This window comes from Panthera leo, chromosome E2 (genome assembly GCF_018350215.1).
Source record: "Panthera leo isolate Ple1 chromosome E2, P.leo_Ple1_pat1.1, whole genome shotgun sequence".
Taxonomy (NCBI): Eukaryota; Metazoa; Chordata; class Mammalia; order Carnivora; family Felidae; genus Panthera; species Panthera leo.
This window is the reverse complement of record NC_056693.1, coordinates 57,559,382-57,582,706: the sequence shown is the minus strand read 5'-3', so window position 1 is coordinate 57,582,706 and position 23,325 is coordinate 57,559,382. Positions and strand designations below refer to the sequence as shown.

The window sequence follows — 23,325 nt, the reverse complement described above, 5'->3', positions numbered from 1 at the left end:
AAAATCAAACGTGATCTGCTTCGTGGACAGGAAACATAGGATCAGATCAAGCAATGCGGAAGAACAGACCTGACAAGGTTCCAACCCCATTCGTGATCACTCCCATAAACATGGTACAACACGGAAGCCTTATCTAGCGCAATGAGGCCAGGAAAAGGTATCAAAAGGCCTTGGGAAAAAATACTGGGACGGAGAAAACAATCCTTTTTATTCATAGATGGCATACCATTTAAGCAGAAAATTCCAAGGAATCTTTTTGTTAAAAAGCATGTATTTGTTGGGGCGCCTGGGTGGCGCAGTCGGTTAAGCGTCCAACTTCATCCAGGTCACGATCTCGCGGTCTGTGAGTTCGAGCCCCGCGTCAGGCTCTGAGCTGATGGCTCGGAGCCTGGAGCCTGTTTCCGATTCTGTGTCTCCATCTCTCTCTGCCCCTCCCCCGTTCATGCTCTGTCTCTCTCTGTCCCAAAAATAAATAAAAAACGTTGAAAAAAAAAAAATTAAAAAAAAAAAAAAAAAAAGCATGTATTTGTTTACGTCATCTCTACACCCAACGTGGGGCCCAAACTCACGACCCCGACATCAAGAGTCTCATGCTCCTTCGACTGAGCCAGCCAGGCGCCTTCTAAGGAATCTTTTTTTTAAAAATCCCTAGGATAGGTGACTTTTGCAGGTTTGCAAGATACAAAGACAACATAAAATTCAGTCATATTTTCACATATTAGTAATGAACATTCCAAAACTGAAGTTAAAAACAGGATAGCATTGACAATAACTCGAGGGGCGCCTGGGTGGCTCAGTCGGTTGAGCGTCCGACTTCGGCTCAGGTCACGATCTCGCGGTTCATGGGCTCGAGCCCCACGTCGGGCTCTGTGCTGACAGCTGGGAGCCCGGGGCCTGCTTTGGAATCTTTGTCCCCACCCCCCCCCCCCCCCCCGCCTCTCTCACACTCTGTCTCTCTCTCCTTCAAAAATAAACATTAAAAATATTAAAATTTATATGGATAGACAAAGGAACTAGAAGAGCTAAGACAACTTTGAAAGAGTCAAGTTGGAAGAATCATACTCTCTGATTTAAGACTTACTATGATAGGGGCGCCTGGGTGGCTTAGTCAGTTAAGTGGCCGACTTCGGCTCAGGTCATGATCTTGCAGTCCGTGAGTTCGAGCCCCGCGTCGGGCTCTGTGCTGACAGCTCAGAGCCTGGAGCCTGTTTCGGATTCTGTGTCTCCCTCTCTCTGACCCTCCCCCGTTCCTGCTCTGTCTCTCTCTGTCTCAAAAATAAATAAACGTTAGAAAAAAAAATTAAAAAAAAAAAAAAAAAGACTTACTATGATAGGTGTGGTAATCAAGACAGTGTGATGTCAGTGGGTGATAAACACACAGATCAATGAAACGGGACAGTGTCTAGAAACAGCCCCATACGAGTACAGCTGATTTGCTTTTGACAAAAGCAACACAATGGTGCAGCGATAGTCATTTCAACAGCTGGAGTTCAAACAACTGGGCACCCATGGGCAGACAGAGACATAGATGATAGACACACAGACAGATAAATACAGACACATAGACAGAGATAGACAACAGATAGATGACAGAGAGAAGGAGAAAGATATATGACGGGGCGAAGAGTTCTTAGCCGTTCTTAGCTGTAACATCGGCAGCACCCTCCGTCAAAGGAACAGTTGGCACACTTGACTTCATGACGATTAAAAGATCTTGCTGTGTGAAAATTGCCGTGCAAACAACGAAAAGGCAAGTTACAGACCGGGAGAAAATACCTGCGGGTCGCACGGCCAACGATGGACTTGCGGCCGGGATGTGGACAGAACCTCCAAACGTCCCAGTGAGAAGCAGCGGCCGACTCAGGGGCACGGGGCAGGGGGCCAGACACGGCGCGAAGACCACACGGAGGGGGAGTCGGCACGTGACAAGGCCAACGTTTCAGCCGACGGGGAGAGGCGGGTTGCAACCGCGACAAGCTAACATCCGTTCAAATGGCTAAAACAGACGATCCTGAGAGCCCCAAGCGCTGACCACGCCGAGTAACTGGAACTCCACGTGTTGCCGGTGGGGATGCCAAATGGTTTGGTGGCTGCTGCGTGTTTTCTTAAGAAACTTGTGGAGGGTTGAATGGTTTTAGATTTACGGAAAAGTCACAAAGATAGTGCCGAACGCCCACACAGCCCACATCAAGTGTCCCCTACCGCTGGCACCGTAGTTCAGTGAGGTGCATCTGTCACTGTTCATGAGCCCGTACTGGTCCATTCTGATTAACCAATGTCTCTACTTTATTCCTATTTCCTCGGCTCTTCCCTAACGTCCTTTCTCTGTTCCAGGATCCTGCGTTAGTCACCCCGTCTCCCGAGACTCCTCTCGGCTCTGACAGGTTCTCACACCTCCCTTGGCTTTGAAGACCTGGATGGTTCTGAGGAGTGTGTGTTGGGTACTTCCTAGAATGTTCCTCAACTGGGATGTGTCTGCTATTTTTCTCGTGGCTACCCTGGGGTTACTCGTGGCTACAACTGGGGTTACACTGGGGAGAGGACAAGAGGTAAAGGGCCACTGTCATCAGGTCATATCAAAGGCATACGCCACCGGAAGGACTTTGTGCCGCGGACCTTGATCACCTGGCTTGGGCAGCCCCTACTTAAGGAGCGGGTAGTTACAGTCTCCCTCCTTCAGGGCAGAGGACCCGCACACATTATTTGGAGCTCTGCATAGGAGACTCAGGTTGCTTCTCATAAAGTTAAACATCTACGTGCCACACGACCCATCAACTCCACTCCTAGGGTGTATTCAGTGAGAGCTTAGCTGACACAAAAATCTGCATGCAAATGTTTCCAGCAACTCTGTTGGCAATCGTCAAAGACGGCCACAACCCAGCGTCCATCAGCAGGTGGGTGGATAAACGAAGTACGGTTGCTTCTACAAGGATCTACCCCTCGGCGATAAAATCCCACTGCACGTAACGCCTTGGGTGAACCCCAGGTGCATTTCGCGGAGGGAAAGAAGCCATTCTCCGAAGTTCGCCTATGGTATGATTCCAGTTATAAGACGTGCTCCCAAACAGGGGCTTCGTTGGTTGCCAGGAGTTAGGGATGGAGTGGGTGTGCCCCTTGGGAGAACCCAAGGAGGTTTGGGGCGGGGGGGGGCGGTGGGGGGGGAACGGAGAAAACGTTTTGTTACCTAATTGAAAGCGGTAGCGGTTACACAAACCTACACATTTTACAACTTACAGAAATGTACTCCAAAAAAAAAGGGTGAATTTTACCATGTGTTAATGAAAAGGAAAAATAAAAGAGGTGGAAACAGCCAGCTGAGTTGCCAGAACGTAGTAGGGGCTAAGTAAATGTTAGTTCCGTTTTCTTATAAAAAAAAGTTGGGCCCAAGAGACCCAAGCCTTCAGCTGCTTGGCTGGCGCTCGCCCATCGTCCAGCCTGCTGTGTGTCCCAGAATCCTCGGTTTCTCTGCCCACACTTCTCCCAGGCATCTGTTAAGGACTACACACCCTTCCTGACATGCAGGTTCTGACCCCGGGTCCCTGGGGCAACCGAGTCAGCCACCTCAATCTCCACCAACAGCCAACCCTAAAAGATGGCACCCGTCTGCAGGTAGGCTGTCTGTCCTCTGCAGTTTTTGCGCCAATACCCTCTCCCTTGGGGAAGGAACGGTCTCCTTGCGTTGTGAGGAAAGCAAAAAACAACTGAGGATCCCGTACACAGAGAGCGGCTAGAGATGATTAAGGCAGGGGAGAAGGGCCTCCGGTGGGTAAACTCTCCAATTCCTGGGAGACAGGGTTGAGCATCAGATACGTGGGAAAGGAGCCAGAGAAGTGGGGGTGTCTACAATGCCAGAGTCCCTGCTTTTTCTGTGATTTTTTTCACGCTTCGTCTCCATGGAGGAGGCACCCGCGCATGTAGAAAGTACTGCGTGTCAAGTCAGCTTTGTTTTAAAACTAAACAGGCGAGAAAGACACTATTAGGAGAGTAGCCACAGGTAGCAGGCGTGACCGCACGGTGGAAAGAGGCACGGGGCGAGAAAGATTGAAGAGGAAACCCACAGACATGACTCCTGCCAGAGTCTCTACATAAAGCGCAAACAGCCCGAGACCAAAGTGAAGTTAAGAAGCTAGAACACAAGCAGTACCGAGCGCAGGGGTCCGGCTCGCTTCCCGAGGGCTGCCCGGCACCTGCCCACGCTTCCTTCTGGACCCTTCCCTAAGTGGGTACCCCTGGAGGACGTGCGTCGCCTGTCAGGGGTGCAGCCGTGCGCCCGACATGAGTACAAAGAGCCCGAGCCAGACGGAAGGATCAAGGTCAGTCATGCAGAGGCTCCATAGAACCGTGAGCTGACTGCCGGTCTGAGAAGGTGACGATTGTCCACGCAGCATAAAGAGGCTGGAGCACAGGCCCACACACACAGGGCAGAACCTGGTCACCTCGTCTGAGGGGACAATGACGGAGGATCGCGGAATCCTTGAGGTGGAACCCAAGGTCGGGAACTCCCTCCGCTGCGGTCTTAAAACAAGGTCACGGGCCTCTGCTCAAGCATCACACGTAAGGGCTCTTTCTCTCCCCGAAGAACCGTGCTCATCAACACCCCTGCCCAGCTCCGGACCAGCTGTGGGGCAGTTCTGTCCTCCTCTCCTCGCACTGTCACGCCCGACCCATCCAGAAGTGCACCTGTTAGAGACCATCTACCTGAGTAGAGACGGAGAATTCCTTTCTTCGTGACCTTGTGGCAGTGGTAGGAGACGGACTGCTTCCAGAGCGGCGGGTAAAGTCGAGGTCTCACCCTTCGGCATTGCAACAAAGTCAACGCAGTCAAAGCCGCTCCATTCGGGGCGACGAGGGAGAGGCCTGGTTTCTGAGTCACTGCCCTGAAAGCCTGCGACTTGCCCCGGGTGATACAGGAGACAACCACCCCGCCTTCCTGGGGGCCCACAGTCCTGGTGTGCACCGTGGCACGGGGTCGCCGCCTTCCTTCAAACCCACGTCAGCATCCAGCCCCTTCGGTACGACCAGACAAAGGCACTGAGCCGCAGAGAACCCGCCAAGCGAGCAGGAGGGAAAAAGACAAGCCTTCTGTAACCAGGGCCTTCCTTCTGCACCGCTGGGGTTTTAAGGAAACAGAGATGAAAACTTGCATACCTTCCTAAAGACACAAAGGTCCACTTTCAGGCAACTAGACGGACGTCCCCAGCTCTTGGCAGAACTAACCAAGCAGACAGAAGAGAGCGTGGCCTGCGAGCCGCGAAGGGCAGCGCCCGCGTCCTCGGAGGCAATGTGGCTGGGGGTTCAGGGGTCACACTCTCTTTGCTCGGCCACAGCCCGACCCAAACCTCTGCCAGTCATCAGCCCGTCCCTCCACCTCAGGGCCTGGTCCAGGGACAGTCACACACCAAGGCTCAGGAGAAGCCAGGGATGGCGGTCCCGGTTCCCCTGCCGGGACTGTGGATGAGCCAGGGCCATTTCCGGACCGCCACCGCCTCCACGGCCTGCTTTGTTTGTTTTCTTTCCCGGAGTGATCTGCCCCACTTCCTAACTGCCGTTCCTTTACTGAGCAAATGAGAATATCTTCCTAAAATCCCATTCCGGACTCTCAGTGTCAACCCGAGATCAAGTATGCTTTTTTTGGACTCAGAATCCCCGAAAACATGACACGGAGGAAGGTGTCATTTCAGCGAGTGCCTCTGGCCAGACCGTCCCTGCTGGGTTGTTCCAATGATCAGAGAGAGACGGAGAGACAGAAGGACAAACAGAGGGGGAGAGAGGGACAGGGAGACACATACACGAGGACATTCCATGCTGGATCTAATGACAGAGCGTCATCGATTCTGCAAAGTCTGAGATGTGAAACGAGAGGTCTTGCTTTCTAACATTTTAAAGGTTTTTTATACCACCCATTAGAGAAGCTATACCGAATCACATTTTTCGAAAATTTCTTCCTCTTACAAAGTTCGTATTTGAATAAAAGGATGGTATTTTCAGGGGCGCCCGGGCGGGGGAGGGGTTCAGTCTGTTGAGCATCTGACTCTTGATTTCAGCTCAGGTCATGATCCCGGGGTCGTGGGATCGAGCCCCGCATCAGGCTCTGTGCTGAGTGTGGGGCCTGCTTGAGATTCTCTCTCTCTTTCTCTCTCACTCGCTCGCTCTCCTTCTGCCCCTCTTCCCAGTTCGTGCACACTCTAAAAACGTTTTTTATTAAAAGAAGAAAAAAAGGACGGCATTTTCAGACACCTCAAAAGTTACCACTCTTCCCTCTCCCGTGCACACGTGGGCGTCCCGCCACACCCGAGTGCCACTGTGGTTCCGTGTCCCGTGCTCTCTAGAAGGTCAAAGCCACGCTTCCTGCTGCTGCTTTAGTTAACGCGATGGCGTGAGAAAGCCAAGCCGGTTTGGGCTGCTCTTTGCCATACTGCTAAGCATTACCATTATGTAATGCTTTTTGATAGTTAAATGACAATTACAACTAACGTTCATCGTGTGTTTGCGACCCACCGGGCGCTGAGCTAACGCTCTCTGCGATAAGCTGACCTAATGCTCCCGTGACACGTGGGCTAGGTCTGTTAGTATTCCTGTTTTTGTGGTTTTAGAAACTTCAAGGCTTAGGAAGGTTAGACAGCTGTCTAAAGCCACAGAGCCCAAATGAAAGAGGCTAGATAAACCCAAGCAGAGCCAGACTCCACAGCCGTACTGCAATGCAAGCAGGGAAGTGGGCCGACCTGGGGTCCAGATGAGGACCCTCCAGACATCTGCAGGACACCGGTGTGGATCGACCCTCTCTTACCCGTCTCTACGGGAGAAGATGGGGCAGGCGACGTCGGATTTAGATATTTATTCCACAGCATTTAAAGGGGTTGCCTGATTCCTATTTCAGGAGAGATCAGCAAACAAGGAAGGTTCGGCACTGTTCACCCACAAATGCTAGGTTTTCCGTGCCTGCAGGAAAGGAAGCGAACGACTGAAAAATCCCAGTACTAAAGGAGACGCTTGGAAAGCAGCGGGAACAAAAGAGTCATGCCCTAAATAATTCTAGACCTTGTTTTGCTCAAATAAAATTCCATGATGTGAGGGGCGCCTGGGTGGCTCAGTCGGTTGAGCGGCCGACTTTGGCTCAGGTCGTGATCTCGCGGTTCATGGGTTCGAGCCCCGCGGCGGGCTCCGTGCTGACAGCTCGGAGCCTAGAGCCTGCCTCGGATTCTGGGTCTCCCTCTCTCTCTGCCCCAACCCACTCGCATTCTGTCTCTGTCTCTCTCAGAAATAAATAAACGTTAAAAAAAATTTTTTTAATTCCATGATGTGAGAGGGTCGGATGAAACTTTAGATTTCCGGGAGCTGGTGGGGGGATGGCAGACAGACAAGAAAGGGGCAGGGAGGGAAGCTCAGGCAAAACACGTAAATATCTAATAGAAGCCTGCTGGTCAGACAAGGGAACGTACCCCCAGCAGAGAACACAGCGCCAAGCGGCAGGCGATGCCCCTCACGCACACAGCTAATTACACGAATTCAGATCTCGCTGGAGACGCGGGTAGGGTAACAAACATCGCCGACTCTGGTACAACTTCGGCTTGTATTTGCAGGTACGGGTAGTTGACGCTTAAAGCACATGGCGGGGGAGGTGGGGGCGAGTGCCGACCCCTCACGCGGTTGCAAATCTGCGTATAACTTCTGCCTCCCCCAAAACTTAACGACTCATAACCTACTGTTGCCCAGAAGCCTTACATCTGGCGTAAACAGTCTACTAACATGTGTTTTATATGTTATGGGGATCATATATACTACTTTTTTTTAACTGTTTTAACATTTATTTATTACTGAGAGACAGAGAGAGACAGAGCATGAGCATGGGAGGGGCAGAGAGAGAGGGAGACACAGATTCCGAAGCGGGCTCCAGGCTCTGAGCTGTCAGCACAGAGCCCGACACGGGGCTCGAACTCACAGACCGCGGGATCATGCCCTGAGTTTAAGTCGGACGTTTAGCCGACTGAGCTACCCAGACGCCCCAGTGGATCATATGTACTGTTCTTACAATAAAGTTAGCTAGATAAAAGAAAACACTATTTAAAACATCATAAAGAAGAAAAAATACAGTTATGGTACTGTACTGTATTTGTTTAAAAAAAAAATATATATATATATATATATATCGGGGCGCCTGGGTGGCTCAGTCGGTTGGGCGTCCGACTTTGGCTCAGGTCACGATCTCACAGTCCGTGAGTTCGAGCCCCGCGTCGGGCTCTGTGCTGACGGCTCAGAGCCTGGAGCCTGTTTCAGATTCTGTGTCTCCCTCTCTCTGACCCTCCCCCATTCATGCTCTGTCTCTCTCTGTCTCAAAAATAAATAAACATTAAAAAAAAATAAAATAGAATAAAATAAAATAAAATAAAATAAAATAAAATAAAATAAAATAAAATAAAATAAAAAATAATATATGTGTATATATATATATATATATATATATATATACATAGATATATATCTGCATATATGTAACCGGTTCAGTTCAAGCCCATTGAACCTGTTGTTCAAGAGTCAACGTATTCCCCAAAACCTGAAAATTGAAATGTATATAGTTCATCACTTTTCTACCCCCAATAATAAGGGAGCTGAATTCTCTTACTTGTGGGGAGGGGACTTAATGTATCACGAGAATTAAAATGCATATAATTCTGTGCTCCAATCCTGCTTTGGAGTCTAAATGAGCATTTTTTCAAAGCGTAGCTGGCACGTTTATGCGCATGTAACTGAAAAGAAATCAGTTTCTGCCGCGGCTTTGCTCAGAACGTATCCAAATAGCTTTCAGGGGGCGCTTCGAGCGTATTGATCCACGGTTCTCGAGACACAGGCTTTTCCAGATGTCTGCTCTGCAGAATGCTAGCTCCCGGTTTCCAAGGGAAGCTGATTTTCTTTCGTCTCAAGTGCTCTCGCTGAGGGCAATTTTGTTGCGTCTACACTTGTAGGAAAAGAACCAACAAGCAGGGGCAGGTTGAACCTGAGAGAGAGAAGGGAACAAAAAGATGGGGTCTGCACAGAATCTGTCGCATCTGCAGAGGCTCATACCCTTCCTGACGTTATCCGAGGCGACGCAGACGCACTGGCCTACAGCAGGCCTTCTCGACGGCAGGGCCATCGGCGCTCGGGCGGGTCACTCCTCGCCGCGGGGACTGTCCTGGGTGTGTGCTGCAAGGTGTCTAGAGCATCTCTGGCCTCTACCCCCGGATGCCAGACGCACCCCGCGGGTGTACCGGTCAAAAATGTCTCTAGATGTTTCTCCAGTTGAAATCTCTGATCTATATCAACTCCGAGCAGCAAACATCGCCAAAGAATCTCAATCGGGTGAAAACCCTTCCTAGTGAAAAGCTTTGCTCTTTGGTTATCATGGTACCCCACCCCTCCCCCAAACAAATCCGATAAAAAGTGATCACAGGAGACCTTGGACAGACAATACCTAAGTCTCTGTGCGAACAGATAATATTGTTGGTCACAGGAAACCTTGGGCATCGAGTTCCTCTGATTAAAACTGGCTCCGGGGGCGCCAGGGTGGCTCGGTCGGTTGAGCGTCCGACTTCAGCTCAGGTCACGATCTCATGGTTTGCGAGTTCGAGCCCCGCGTCGGGCTCTGTGCTGACAGCTCGGAGCCTGGAGCCTGCTTCGGGTTCTGTGTCTCCCTCTCTCTCCACTCCACCCCTGCTGGTGCTCTGTCTCTCTGTCTTTCAAAAAATGAATAAACATAAAAAAAAAAACTGGCTCCGAATGCACTGGTTACATGACTGGCTCTGAACGGTAAGGTGAGGGTCTCACGCATCCTGTCACAGGCTTGCTCAATCATTCAACAAACATTAACGTGCATGTGCCATGTGCTAGGCATTGTTTCAGATGAACTAGACAAACAGTAGCCTAGCCCTCAGGGAGCTTGTGTTCTAGGCAGAGAACAAAGAGATTAAAGATATCATTACAGCCCATCATACGTGCCGTGAATAAAATAGAGCATAGCAGGGGCGCCTGGGTGGCTCAGTCGGTTAAGCGTCCGACTTCAACTCAGGTCACGATCTCGCGGTCCGTGAGTTCGAGCCCCACGTCGGGCTCTGGGCTGACGGCTCAGAGCCTGGAGCCTGCTTCCAATTCTGTGTCTCCCTCTCTCTCTGCCCCTCCCCCGTTCATGCTCTGTCTCTCTCTGTCTCAAAAATAAATAAACGTTAAAAAAAAAAATTAAAAAAAAATTTAAAAAAAAAATAGAGCATAGCACCGTCTAACATAGTAGCCGCTCGCTATGCGTGGCTAGTAAGCCCACGAAACTGTGGCTCACTGAGCTGTGCTGACCACACCAGATTTCAAACTTAGTGTGAAATGAGAATCTAAGATGTCTCGCTAATAATTTTTATACTGATTAGGTATGGGAGGGATATTTTGGATACAGTGGGTTGAACAAAATCGATTATAAAAATTAATTGAGGCTGTTTTCTTTAGTTGTTTAGTGCGGCTGCTGGCAACTTAATATAATACACGCGGCTCACCCTGTATTTCTACTGGGCAGCGCTGGGCCAGGGAAACCAGATGGACGTAGGCAGCTCCTTCGGCCTGAGGCACCAGGGAGGGTCATTCTACCATCTGGAGGACCAGCATCCCAGCCTGAGGAAATGGCTCTGCAGTGGCCGTGAACCTGGCCCATTAAAGCAGGAGTGAGGCAGTGTGGCTCAGCGGGGGAGACCCAGGGAGGGAGGGAAGGAGCGGAGGCTGTGGCACGGCTACAAGCCAGGCCCGAGGCAGGGGCTTGGAGGCCAAGCTAAGGGGCTAGGATTTCATCCCAGGAGCAGTGGGAGAGCACTGGAGGGTTTACCTCCGGGGAACATCACGACCTGATCTATGCTTTGCAAAGACGCTACATCCTGGTGGCCGTGTGGGGACAAGAGTTGCGTTCGAGCGAGAGGAGAAGGGGTGGGAGGCACCGATCCCGTGGGACCCCTCGGCGTTTGGCCACCCGGGGTCAGCTGGCAGGATTCCTTAGAAGAGGCGAGGACATCGGAGATGCTACTCTTCTCCCATAGGAGAGATAAGTCTGGTTAATCCTACTTACGCGGAAATTTCGATTATATGTAATACCTCTTTCCTCCATAAGAGCAGATAAGTGAGGTATTTTTGTATTATCCAAATGGAGCCTCGGGATTCTCAGAGCGATCCTGCTGCTTAATGAAGTTCAGCTAATCTGCCCCCTCTCGGAGGAGGGAGGGTTTTAGACTCGCTTGCCTCGGCTAACTGGTTTCCTACCTCCTCCTACCACCACAAATTGAGTTTTTAAAATTGGTTTGTTTGGTTTTTCTAGGTTTGTCGTTGTTTTGATCACATTTAACGCGTGTACTTCATTCCTGATATCTACTATTAACTCAAAGTCGGGTTTTCTGTTCTCATGAGGCTTTCACCCCTTTTAACTGGGCCCCATTTTTGTATCTCGGCCACATGGGTTCGCCCCCAAATCCCCTCGCTCAACGGTGTCAGCAAACAGCAGCTCGTGGAGCTCGTTTGCTCTGGTATTTTCCGTTTGCCGCCTGCTCCGCGGTTGCTAGATTCTCGTCTTTTCCCCAGCTCGTTGGTCATTTTTGCCACCGGTGAGTCATTTGCTCTGAGTCATGCCTGGCTGTGATGCAAAGGCTAGGAAAATGCCTCCGAACGCACCTGCTTTGCGAAAGGACGTCACGGAGGGATATGGTGTTCTTCTAAGTGGACTCGGTGATTAAGAGAAAAATACCCCCCTCCCCTCCCCTCCAGATGTGCCATTTCCTCCAGCACGTGCTGTAGATTATTCCTATGGTGGGACGGGTCTTGGTCATTCGTCTTGGGTGCCGAGAGGCCAGAGACCATTTCTGGAACGAGCCCAGAAAAGCCGAGGAGGAAAGCAGGTGCTCCCGACATAGCGCACCTGCTCCGTGGAACAAGGCCAACCCCCACGTGCAGGCCACACGCGAACGCTCCCGTCCAGAGCTAGGAAGACGCTGCTTTACCCGGGACCGCTATGCCATACATAACACAAGGGAAGGTGACAACCGTCCCCGACCGGAGGAAACCAGGGAGACAGAGGAACCTAACGTGGGGCCCGGACCGGACGCTGGGACAGAAACACAAGCTGCCGGGATCTGCACGCCGACTCGGCCCTTGCGGGCGGCCTGACGGCAGGCCTCAGTTTTCTCATCTGTGCCGCTGGCCTCAGAAGCCCACATTTCACGTCACAGACATGTTTCTTCTGAGCACCTTCCTTCCACATATGAAACTCGTGGCAGAGGTGCCGTCATCAGCTCCTGACACATGGGACCGAATCGGCCCGTCAGGTGCCCACGAAAAGGGTTCTGGAAACACAGGAAGAAGGAACAGAAGGCAGGGACGAAAGCACAGCCCTCAGGGTGTGTGTGTGGGGGGGGGGGGGGGGGTCGGTCAGGGACATTACAGGGGACATCAGATCCAGAAGGAGACAGAGGAAACTGGTGGTGACGGGTGCCCCTGGGGAGAGGGTCGGGGAGGCAGAGGGAAGAGCCACTTTGCACCAGACATCTTTTTTTATCGTCTGAATTTTGTCCCATCTGCATGTATTACCTAGACCAAAAATTAATTAAATTAAATAAGGGAGAGAATATCTCCCCGAATAAGGTGAGACAGAGCCAGAAATAAAAAGGTCTCGAAAGGCAAAGGTGCAAATGATTTCAGACATTTTGCTGGCAGCCTGCCCTGCTCTCACGCACCCTCCCCCTCTCCCCCCGGCCCTCAAAATGAAAGAAGTTTCCCTGTGAATTCCTGGACGGCTCATGCTCAGGACATCAGCAATACTTTTTCAGGCCATAATCTAAGACACTGAACACCAGAACTCTTGAAGCCTTATGGAAAAGACTTTGGATCGCTGGAAAAGCCCGACAAGGGGAAATGCAGGTTCTCCTAATGTTGCGGCATGCATCCAAGCCGGCCACGGGCGGTCTAGTGCTGGGGTGACAGGGCTCTGCTGCCCCCCACATTTCTCTGTGCCATCATGACAAGGACAAGGGAGGAAATGGTCCCTCCAGGGCTCCTGCAGGGCCATCAGACATCCCCCGTCCTACCCCGGGCTTGCACTGCTAGTAAGACCTGTCCCAGCAGGCAAGGGAGGGCTGGGGAGGCCACGGGCCTTGCAATCAGATGCAGGAGATTCACCTTGTCCTCGTGACCTCGGGCAAGTCACACAATTGCTCAGACCCTCGGCCTCCTCACCTGGGACACGTGCAGATCACCTCTTAGCTTGCAAGTTGTAAGGACCATGATGCTTTTTTTTTTAATACTTAAAAAAAATTTTTTTTATGTTTATTTATTTTTGAGAGACAGAGAGAGACAGAGCATGAGCCGGGGAGGAGCAGAGAGAGAGGGAGACACAGAATCCGAAGCAGGCTCCAGGCTCTGAGCTGTCAGCACAGCTCCTGATGCGGGGCTTGAACCCAAAGACTGTGAGATCATGACCTGGGCCGAAGTCAGGGGAGGGGCAGAGAGAGAGGGAGACAGAATCCAAAGCAAGCTCCAGGCTCCAAGCCATCAGCACAGAGCCTGATGCGGGGCTCGAACTCACGAACTGTGGGATCATGACCTGAGCTGAAGTCAGACGCTCAATTGACTGAGCCACCCAGGTGCCCCAGGACCATGATGCTTTATGTAAAAATATCCAAATCCATGCCATTATCCCTAAAAAGAACCCAGCGCCTCCTGCCAGTTTCTCCCTTTAAAATGTCACTGGATCTTGAAGTGAGAAGGTGTTATGCATTGAATTGCGTCCCCTAAAAAGATATGTTGAAGTCCTAACCCCCGGAACCTGCAAACATGACCTTATTTGGAAATAGGGTCTTTGCAGATGTAATTAAATTAAGATAAAGTCATAATGGAATATGACCAATTTGATGGTATCCTTAGAAGAAACAGAAACAGGGGCGCCTGGGTGGCTCAGTCGGTTAAGCGTCCGACTTCGGCTCAGGTCACGATCTCGCGGTCCACGAATTCGAGCCCCGCGTCGGGCTCTGGGCTGATGGCTCAGAGCCTGGAGCCTCCTTCCGATTCTGTGTTTCCCTCTCTCTCTGCCCTCCCCCGTTCATGCTGTGTCTCTCTCTGTCTCAAAAATAAATAAACGTTAAAAAAAAAAAATTAAAAAAAAAAAAGAAAAATAAAGAAAAAATAAATAAATAAATAAATAAATAAATAAAAGAAGAAACAGAAACACACACACACACACACACACACACACACACACACAGCGAGAAGAACGCTCCAAGGCTAGACACACCAATGATTGCTGGGACCCACAAGAGGCCGAGAGGGAGGCACAAACAGATCCTCCCTCTGAACCCCCAAAAAGGAAGCAACCTTGTCAGTGCCTTGATTTTGGACTCCTAGTCTCTAAAACTGTGAGAGAATAAATATACATTGTCTTAAGCCACCAAGCCTGTGGTGCTTTGTTACAGCAGCCCCAGGGCACTAGCATAAGTTATCTGGTTTTCCTAGCTATCTAATGCTTGAATTATCTTGCCCCATGGCTGGCTAGTCAGCTCGTGTCTGACTGTCTCTAGCGCAAGAAAACCAACTTGGTATCTACCAAGGCAGCAATCCCTCCCATCTTTGAAAAGATCTGTCACAAAAATCATTCATTCAACAAATATCAATTGAACACCTACTATATGCCAGGCACTATTTGGGGCACTGTTGATACAGTGGTAAATGGGCAGCACGTAATAAAAGCATTCTCAAAGAAGGACATCTGTGACACTGTTATGAAAAAAGAAAACACCATAAAGTAATAAAGTGGGTGGGCTGGGGACCAGGCAGAAACTATTTTAATTGTCAGGGAAGTTCTACGGATGTGACATTAGAGCAGTTGACTTGAATGACAGGGAGCCAGCCATGGGGAAATCTGGCAGAAGGAACAGTGAGTGCAAAGGCCCTGAGGCAGTTAGAGTTTTCCTCGTCCGCCACCCGGAAGAGAAATGCGGTGGTTGTGAAACCCGAGGAGCTGACCCAGTAGTGTTGTTTATTTGACGCGGTATTTTATACGTGGCATCGTCTGGGTTATGGCGACTTTTTTTTTTATTTTATTGTTTTTTAAACAGGGCACAGCTGTTCTCATTAGGAAAGAACAAGCTTTAATCCCGCTTTCTAGATCTGGGCAGCGAGATCCGGAAAAGGACTTCAGGGTGGGTAGAGTGAGGCAGAGTGAGCTGGATGTGTGCAAGGCACAGGAAGAAGGTGGGGCTTTTGTGAGTGCTAAGTGATGAAGCTGGAGACACAAGCAAGGTCAACTAGCCCCCCCCCCCCCCCCCAAGCAGACCACAGTGAGCAGTTTGAATTCGCTCCCCAGAGTACTGGCAGGCCACTGGGGAGGGGTATGGTTCAATTCCGGCACGATAAAGGCCTTAAAACTAAAGTCTCTCTAACTTTAGACAGAGAGCTTGTGTCCTTTGGTTCTTGGGCCCCTATAAAACAAGTTTAATAAATGACAGCCCTAAACCTTCTGGGATCATGGCTCCCCAGGTTCTCAGGCTTACCCAGCCATAATTCATTCACCACTGTAGCAATTTCCAAGGAATAGTCTTGATTTTTTTTTTTCTCTGCCCTTTATTAAATGTGATGTCCAGAAAAGAACACGATATCCTCAGCATGGAGTAGATTGGACCTCTATCACCTTTCTTCTTCAGATCTGTACATCTCCTGTCGTGCCCTTTTAATTGTCATTCTGTTTTGTGCCATTGCCTGCTGAAACAGATCTCAGATAACCGCCCCCCCCCACCCCCTCCCCAAAGTCCTTTTCCGGATCTCGCTGCCCAGATCTAGAAAGCGGGATTAAAGCTTGTTTTTTCCTAATGAGAACAGCTGTGCCCTGTTTAAAAAACAATAAAAAAAAAAAAAGTTGCCATAACCCAGACGATGCCACGTATAAAATACCGCGTCAAATAAACAACACTACTGGGTCAGCTCCTCGGGTTTCACAACCACCGCATTTCTCTTCCGGGTGGCGGGCGAGGAAAACTCTAAGGGCAAGTTTCCCTAGAATCGCCTTGCTCTCTCGCCCCACCCAGCTGAAGACACCTAGACTATTTGGAAACACCAAGCCATGGAGCAAGAGATCCCTTGCGATCATACTTCCTACTAGATTTCTCTAAGACGGAGAAACAAATCTGAGTAGACGCGGACCCTCAGGCTTGGGTGGGGATGTGGTGAAGGCCACGGGAGCTAAGCTGACTCCGTGACTGAGACGGGCGGGGGGGGGGGGGGGGGGGGAGAGAAGGACGCGCGGCCAGCCCCCGGGCCACATCTGTCCCCCCACCGCACCCCACTCCACAGGCCGATGGCAGGCTGCTGCATCTGGCGTCCGATGGCTAGGTCTAACATTTCACTCTGCCCCCTTGTACCTAAGAGACTTTGGGCAGTCGCCTGGTCTCAGTTTCCTCATCTGCGACATGGGCACGAAACACCCCCTATCATGCCAAGTTTCTTGCGAAAATCAACCGAGATTTTGTGCCAGAGCCCTTTGTAAAGTACTCTGTCACATCAAAGTGGGGGGTTAGCATCAGCAACAGGGTTTTACTCCTTCCTTTGCATGTTTTTCCTGCTGCTGGTTGAATTTTCATGACTTTGTTGTTTTCTTTTTTTTTTTTTTAGATCTTCCCAGGTTGCTTTTGATGTTTCTTTCAACCTGATTATTTTCTTTTTTGAGGAAGGAAGCGGGGGGGGGGGGGGGGGGGAGCATGTAGAATGAGTCATTCCATCCTAAACCTTTCATAGGGTTTGTCCTAAAAGGTGTCCTCTCTTGGGGTCCCCATGAATCAATTTACCTCGGAAGAACCGAAGTTAATTGTCATAGAGAGAATCACTCTTCTTCACTTTCTAGAATTCCGTAGCAAATTATTTAAGGTTTGTAATTTATTCACGTCACTGAGTGGTAGCTTTGGTCACTGCCCTTAGGTGTTACATTCTCAAATAATTCAGACTATCTGCACGTTAGCTGACGCAGGCCATACAAAAGACAAACCCCGCAAAAACAAAACAACAACAGAAAAACCCACGGGAACGTATCCCAGAACCACGCAAGAGGCTAGAGACGATATGCTAATCACTAAGAGCGCTACATGTGAGTCCTAGGCCATCTTCAGTTCTTTTATGGAAAAAGAAAATCTCACGAGGCAACTTTTTCGCTGTGAATTGATCTCAGAAGCCTTTCGCCCCCTGTCCACAGGCGTAAGCAGTCCTACTTCTGAACAAAACGGAACTAAAAACAGGTGACCGTGGGAGGGAGAGACTCTGAACAAAGCGAGCACACAAACTTCCACCCAGAAACGTGTCAAAGACCTGGAGAAGCGCTCATGCACAACCAATCACCATCTTCCTTGTGTTTTTTTCTTTGCTTAATTCCGCGGTTCTGTATCTTGGCTCCCCTGGCTTAGGTTCCGGGAGCGGGTGCCTCTCACGAATCAGAAACATTAGCGTTAGGTGACAGCGGCCTGGGGGGCAGCCTGGTCCCTGACAGCGGTCTGCGTGCCTCCAGCCCTGACTCACCTGTGCCAGCTCAGAGGCGAGCTCCTGCTCAGTCTGCAGGTCGGCACCCGTGCCCCACGCTGACCCACAGAGTTCCGGGAGCTGGCTGGCGCCCACCGCCAAGTCCTCCTCCCGAGTGCAATCCGGGGGCAACCTCGCGAAGCACAAACCCCCGGACACGCGGGAAAACGCACCCGGCTCCAGGAAGACCACCTGCCGTCCCTTCCGGTCCCGGGGCTTCTGGTTCAGTCCACCCCGAACCAGTCCAGCTGTTGGAGCTCCCAGCGCTGCGCCTGGGCTGCCGTGCCCTCTGCAAACCTCTGTGCCTACTGACCCGCACCGGTGGACGGGGGAGCGCCGCGAAGGCACGCGCACAGTTGTCGCCCCCCCCCACCCCGTCCAGAGCCCCAGACCCTGCCCCCCTCCCCCCACCGTGCCTCCCCCGCCGGCCACCCGGGAGCAGAGACGCAGCCAACTTAAGACTGAACACACAGCACGACTTGGCAAATGTCTTTCCCCTCCTGGTTCCGGGCACCCCCCTCCCAGCAGTCTGGGGGCTCTTCTTCCCCCAGGACCCAGGGGCCGACTCCACCCCAAAGCCACCTGGCGACAACCATCTGCCACCGGGGGGGTGGGGACCCCTTGTCCATCCTCCCCCAGGCGCTGCACTGCCCCCCCCCCGCGGGCTCCCGGCTCCCCTCCCACCCTCTCCCCCCGGCACGCGCGGACCCCGCAGAAGCTCCCGACCCCCGACCCCGCGTCATCCGGCCGCCCCCTCCTCCTCCCAAGCCCCTCACCCGCCGGCCCTCGGAGAGCCCCGCGCCGCCCGGACAGCTGACGCGTTTCCCTCTCGCAGGCGCTGGCGGGAGCCTCTCTCACCGCGGCGGGCGCCGGCCGACCGGTCGGACCGGGGAGCGAGCGGGCGCCTCCGGGCTCCGCGCTGCGGCCACTGCGCGGGCCTGCGAGCCGGGTCCTTCCGAGGCGACAGCCGCGGGAGCTGTCAGTCAGCCGGCCGTGCCCGCCCCCCTCCCGGCGCCGTCTGCGCAGGCGCGAGAGCGGCCCCGCCCCCGCCCCGCGCGGGCGGCCCGAGAGCGGGTCACGTGACGGGGAGGGGCCGATGCTGGCTGCTGGCGCCCGGCGCCCGGCGCCCGGCGCCCGGCGCGGTCAGGGTCCCGACCCCGGCCCCGAATCTCTCGGGGCCGCGACTGTGCCTGGACGGGAGGCCTGGGCCCGCCGTCCCCGGAAGCACGCTCGGAGTCCAACTGTGGATCCCGTTTCCTGGATCTGCTCAAAACTAGGGTTCCCCCCTGGGGACCGGCCGTTCCGCGAGCGCGGGAGAGGGGGATTTGGTGATTTGGGTGGGGGGACCCGGGAGCCCTGGCAGGGAGCGGGGGGGGGGGAATAAGGCCTGGCTCTGGTTGCTTCCGGGCCCGGATCGTCTCCACCTTTAAGACGAGGATGTCATTTGCCATTTCCTGCCCGCCCATGCCAGAGTTAGGGTGAAGTCTTGACGTTAATGAACACACTTTTCAAACAAGTCAGGCAACGGTGCATGGTATATACAAGGGCAATCTGCGGCCTGATTTATTTTTTCAAAGGGGTCATCTTAAAAGCTGATGGATCCCACTTCACTTGCACCAAAAGTTCTAGGCGAGTCTGCAATTTTTCGGCACAGTAAACAACTTTAGGCCCTTTGGTTTCTGCTGCTTCTACACCTCTAAAATTAAAAAAAAAGAAAAAGGTAAAAATAGGAGTGTCTCCTATGGGAAATAGGAGGTCTCCCACTCCCGATAATACTGGGGTTATGTCAAACTTGGTTCCAGCACCAGCAAAATAGAGAATATGTTTCCAGAGAGAGGACTCACGTTCTCCAAACACATTTCCACGGCTACATCGCGGAACTCTAATGCCCCTTCTGGTGGCTGCTTGTATGAAATAAAGCCCTGTCTAGGGGCACCCGAGTGCTCAGTGGGTTAAGCAGCCCACTCTTGATTTCGGGGCAGGTCTGGATCTCATGGTTCAGAAGGCAAGGAGGGCAGCAGCCCCTGACCTGACTCTGGTGATAATGACTATTCAGTAAAGCTGGAAGATGGGAGCTCATTCAGGGTCAGATTCCATTTGGGGAACGTGTGACTTCTCCTCAAGAGATTCACATGAACCCTGTCTCTCCATGCCTCATAAAAGGTATTCTGATCTTGCCAGAAGGGTGGACAGAGGCAGATGCGTGGCCATTAAACAAAGATGGAGAGAAAGTAAGTTCTGCCAACCACAGGCCAGTGAACTAGATATGGGCGTGGGAAATATTCAGGACAGATTACTAACAAAAAACCATTTGACCCCTCAGAAGAGGAAGCACCGATGACCAAGTTGTGCTGGGTTAACCATACTCCTGTTGTGAAACGCACGAATTGCTGAATCAGGAAATCGGATAGAAATCGTGTATTTGGACCCGGAAGCTGTATTTATCAGGATTCTTTCAGTTGTAAGTGGCAGAACTCCATTCAAACTGGTTTTTCAAAAAAAAAGGGACTACATCGGCTCACATAACTCACCTAACTTCTGGGGCTGGCCCAGCAAGATCCAGGGGCGCCGATGATGTCATCAGAACTTGATGTCACTCCCGCTATTTGACCACCTCCCTCGGAGCTGGCTTCGTTCTCGGATTAGGGGCTTTTACATAAAGTGGTCTCCAGTAGCAACAGACCTATGTTCTTTCAACTTAGCAACCTCAGGGGGGAAAGGACTCTGTCCTTCAGTATTTCCAGCAAGTGACCTAGGATTTGATCTAAATGGGCCAACGTTCCTTGTGTGCTCAGCCCTTTGAACCAACCTCTGAGGCCAGGTTGTTGGGATGACGGGATTGGCCATACTCAGACACGAGTGAAGATAAGCTCCGCTCTGCTACTTGGGTGGGGAGGGCGGGTCCCCACAGGCAAATGAGGAAGGAGACGGATTCTGGGCAGGTGGCGGAATGCAACCAGATATCCAGGACAAAGCATTTGCTGAGATTATCTCGTGGTATTGTGCAAAGGTGGGAGAAATAGTAAGTTTATTGGATGGCTGAATCAATATTCACAAACCACTTTGAGTAGGGGATGGTTCTGGAAACCAATTACACAGATAAACGAGGTGATATGACTTGGCATCCCTTCTGTTTTCCGCTGCCTGTCATGTCTATTTCCACCTCCCCTTTGTAACATATTGCCACAAACGCTGTGGCTTTAAAAGGACATGGACTTAGTATCTTACAGCTCTGGAGTCAGACCCTAAAATCGAGGTATCAGCAGGGCATCTTTCCTTCTGGAGGCCCCAGGGGAGGAGGGCCTCCTCGCCTTTTCCAGCTTCTGGGGGCCGGGTGCATCCCTTGGCTGGGGCGCCGTCCTCCATCTTCGAAGTCAGTCTCCTTCTCTGTCCTGATGTGCGTATGGAGCGCAGGCCAGTTGTCTCATGGGACGCCTCTCGGTTCAGGTGTCTCTGACTGCCCCTTTGTCGTCAGGGAACACCGTGCGGGCAGCGGCACCGATGTGTGTCGTTGCATCAGGAGGTGCCCACGCCAGTCTGTCTCATTACTGCTGCTGCCGTTTGACCCACGGTTGAGACGGTGACATGTTTCCCTACCGTAAAGGTTCTCGTTTCCCCTTTGTAAATAATTAGTCATCTGCGGGAAAGATACTTTTAGGCTATTTAGATATCCTGTTTTCCTAATGAACTTTCACCCAGTGGTTTGGCATCCATTAATGATGATGCTACGCCGACCGCAAAGCGTGGAGGGTTCTGATTCCATGGCTCCACTGACATTTACGAGCTGACATTTTCCTGCCTCCATCCTTGCCCTTCTCCAGTCTGTTCTGCACAGGGCAGCTGGAGTGACCTGTAAAAACCACAGATGTGGGGGCGCCTGGGGGGCTCAGTCGGTTGAGCGTCCGACTTCGGCTCAGGTCGTGATCTCGCGGTTTGTGAGTTCCAGCCCCGCAGCCGGCTCTGTGCTGACAGCTGGGAGCCCGGAGCCTGCTTCGGATTGTGTCCCCTCCGACTCTCTGCCCCCTCCCCCACTCACGCTGTGTCTCTGTATCGAAAATAAATAAACGCTAAAAAAAAAAAAATTAAAAAAAGAAAACCCCACAAATGTGACCGTCTCCTGCAGTGGCTTCCTACTGCCCCTCAGATGTGGCCAGAATCCTTCTGGGTGTTAGCACGACCTGGCCCTTCCAAGCTCTCCAGCCTGGTCTCCCCCAGTGCCCCTGCCCCCCACCCCGTCCTCCCCACACTGGCCCCTTGCAGAGCTTCAGAGGATCGATGCTGCCCTCTACTGAGGCCTCCCACCTACCCTTTTGCCTGGAACCCTCTTCCTCCACCCCCAACACCCCCTTGCTTATCAAATACCCGTGTGTCCTTCGCATATCACAGCTGAAAGGAAGCCACGTGACACGTGACACCCCCCCTGGAGGGGGGTGGGCAGGCCAGCTTCCCAGGTACACCCTTTTACCACATCATGTCCTTTGCCTTTATAGGAACACGCCTGTTTGTAACCGTGCACTTGTGTATTTGCTCAGTCTATGCGCTCTGTAACAGGCAGGGACTTTGTCTGCTTTTGCTCACTCGCGTGTCTGCAACACCTGACAAGGTGCCAAGCACAGAGTAGATCCTTAAATGCTTGTTGAATGAGCCAACAGGACAAAGAGAGGATGAGCACGATGGGCGGGGCCTTGCTTCCAGGCGGGTTGGTGATTGGGCCCTGGCAGCAGGAGCAGACAGGCGGCAGGGCTCCGTATAGCCCCGTCCTAGTGTACGGCCTGCCCCCCCCCCCTCCTTAGGGGAGCGTGGTACGGCCTAAGGAACAGGATCTTCACAGGCAGACAGAAGGAGGTCTGCAAGCTAGCTGTGCTGTCCCTGCTAGGCCATCACTTAACTCTGAGCCTCAGTTTCCCCGGCTGTGCGAAGGGATCACACCAACTTCGGAGGGCTGTGAGGCTGAGGTGAGTCTATGGGGAGGCCAGCAGGAAAGAGGACAGACCTGCGTCTGACTCCTGGCCCTCCCCCTCCTAGCTGTGTGACCCTGAGCCGCCGCTTAACCTCGCTGAGCCCGTTGGTTCCTCTAGGAAAGGGGCCACGCACAGTGTGCCCACTCATTCGTTCAATGTCGATTTCTTGGCTGATGGGCGCTGGGGAAGGACTAGCAGGCAAGAGCAACAGAGCTCCCCGCCTCTCGTGAGGCTTGCTCTGCAGCCGGGGATGGGCCGCACCGGAAGTGAACGACGCACCGGAAGTGAACGACGTATGGCGTTAGCGGACACGTGGCAAGGAGCAAAGCAGGGAGGGGGAAGTTTGAGACGGGGTTCCAGGGAGGAAGGCGCCACAGGATGAAGCCCTAAAGGGCATGAGAGAGCCATCGAGGCGACAGAGACCCGAGCCCAGAGTGTGGCACCCAGTAGGTCCTCCATACCCATCCACTGGCCATTCGCCTTCCCCACCGAGCGGGGGACCCCAGCAGGCTCCACCCACAGCCGGGGGCGAGGTGGCCCGAGCCGAGGAGCTCAGGACATACCACTCCGGGCTCTTGAGACTCCCGGGGCCTCGTCCAATACCCACGCGTTGTGGACGGTCAGCTTTCTAGCTTCCCTAATTCTGGCTGTTGCATTCGATACCACAGAACCCGCGGGAAAACCTAAGGCAAAACCCAAACCCCCTTCCAGAACGAACCTCTGATTTTCCACTGTACAACCTCCGGAAGTGCCCGCCTCTTTCTCTCTCTGCCGCTGTCTACTTGCGGAAGAGCTGGAGGAACACACAGCTGGCACCGGG

General features: G+C 52.3%; 1 protein-coding gene across 6 annotated transcripts in view; it reads right to left on the bottom strand.

The window, feature by feature from the left end:
• The window catches only part of KIAA0513 (KIAA0513 ortholog), a 59,407-nt gene extending 40,865 nt beyond the window's left edge, over positions 1–18,542 (bottom strand). For 2 of the 6 annotated variants that reach the window (XM_042920811.1, XM_042920808.1), the window contains exon 1: positions 18,403–18,541. The gene's annotated coding sequence lies outside the window, so the exon portion shown is untranslated. The other 4 variants (XM_042920815.1, XM_042920813.1, XM_042920814.1 and 1 more) reach the window with 4 other exon arrangements.
• Between the last annotated feature and the right edge of the window lie 4,783 nt (positions 18,543–23,325).